Source organism: Otolemur garnettii, unplaced genomic scaffold (genome assembly GCF_000181295.1).
Source record: "Otolemur garnettii isolate 467f Iridium unplaced genomic scaffold, OtoGar3 scaffold00163, whole genome shotgun sequence".
NCBI classification, from domain to species: Eukaryota; Metazoa; Chordata; class Mammalia; order Primates; family Galagidae; genus Otolemur; species Otolemur garnettii.
Window position 1 is genome coordinate 1,831,817 of NW_003852558.1, and position 1,971 is coordinate 1,833,787.

The following is a 1,971-nucleotide window of genomic DNA, read 5'->3' on the forward strand; positions in this document are numbered from 1 at the left end:
CACCTGAGCCACAGGCGCCGAGCCTAGGTCTTCTTAGCCTTCAAAATTCCTTTTTCTTTCCCCAACATCCAGTAGGCAGAGTGATATTCCACAGGGAATTGGAATTCCTTCTTTATGTTTATATGATAATTTCTAGAACATAACTATCAACCACAAATTCACAAGCATAGCCTTTAAATAAGAGCTAAACAAAGATCTCGTTAATCCTTGTAATATCTGTATGATAATAAGTAACCCTATGTAATATCTGTATCTTTTTCTGTATCTCTGTTTCTTCCTTAGGATAGTGTGAAGGATATATGGTTACAGAGTTTGGTATTTGTGTTTATAAAGTCTAATACATACCATCAAACTATCTTCCAGAAAGCTTCTTAACATGCTTTCATTGTCCTTTTTATGCATTTTCCATACCCATTTCTACACTCCCCATAATCCTATTTAAACAATTTGATCCTTTATAAGACTAATATTTTTATGTCCTGAAAGATGGTCCAAAGATCATAAAACTTTTGTGGTTCATTTTGTTGTTGTTGTTGTGGTTGCAGTTTTGCCGGGGCCGGGTTCGAACCTGCCACCTTTGGTATATGGGGCCGGCGCCCTACCCACTGAGCCACAGGCGCCACTCATTTTTTTTGAGATGGAGTTTCACTTATTAATCCTTGGTAGAGTACCGTGAAGTCACAGCTCACAGTAACTTCCAACTCCTTCGGCTTAGGCAATTCTCTTGCCTCAGCCTTCCAAGTAGCTGGGACTACAGGTGCACACTACAATGCCCAGTTATTTTATTGTTGCAGTTTGGCCGGGGTTGGGTTTGAACCCACCACCCTCAGTATATGGGGCCAGCGCCCTACTCCCTGAGCCACAGGCACCACCCCCACGGTTCATTTTTAATAAATTATTCTAAAAAGAATTCTTGTCTGACTAGTATCTCTAAATGACAAACTGTATCCTGCAACAAAAATAATAATTGCTATATGGGTTTTAATTTGTGGTATAACTACTTGACAATCTATAAAAATGTTTCTATTTGATATTCCTTTAACTATTTATAAATCATAGTGTTGGGAAGTTTTCCCCAACCTACCCCAAAAAAGAAAGGTTGAAAACGGAAACAATATCATTATTAGCAATTTCCTTGAGAACACAGGGCTAGCCGTTATGATATTTTGAGGAAGGTTAACAAAGGGAGTGAGGAAGCAGATGAAAATGGTATACAATAAGTCAAACCGTCCCATTTTGTTTAATTACACAGAATAAATGCCATACACTCTAAATGTATGCTCCATTTATGGTTGTTTTAGAAGAGTAGTTTCAAATTTTGATACAAATAAAAAGCCAATTGAGAATGTTTCAAAGAGATTATTAAAGAGATAAAAATTTATAAGACATTTTCTCCTATCTTAGAAAGTTACTCAAATATCAAAGTCAAGGGTAATCAAAACAGTTTCTTCTGAAAAAGAAAGTTACTTGAATTTTGGTCACTTCTACTCCCTGGATCTGGAATACACTAAATATTTTATTGACCAATTTGTCCTACAAGTTGGTTTATGGTAAACTTATATCTTACTGGCTTCTTTTCCTTTTATGTTTTTTGAGATTTGTATTTTAATGGAGGATTGATTATTTAAAATTTCTTGCCTGGGCATGGTGGCTCGCACTGTAATCCTAGCACTCTGGGATGCCGAGACAGGTGAATTGCTTGAGCTCATGAGTTCAAGACCAGCCAGAGCAAAAGCAAGACCCCCATCTCTACTAAAAATAGGAAAACTGAGGCAAGAGGATTGCTTGAGCCCAAGTTTGAAGTTGCTGTGAGCTATGACACCATTGCACTCCACCCAGGGTGACCTGAGACCTTCTCTTAAAAAAATAAATAAATAGGGCAGCACCTGTGGCTCACTGGGTAGGGCGCTGGCCCCTATACTAAGGGTAGTAGGTTCAAACCCAGCCTTGGCCAAATTACAAAAAAAAAAA

General features: G+C 38.0%; 1 protein-coding gene across 2 annotated transcripts in view; it reads right to left on the reverse strand.

Moving 5' to 3' along the window:
* Window positions 1-1,971, reverse strand: part of UBE2W (ubiquitin conjugating enzyme E2 W) — a 64,510-nt gene that overhangs the window by 33,849 nt on the left and 28,690 nt on the right. The window lies entirely within an intron of this gene.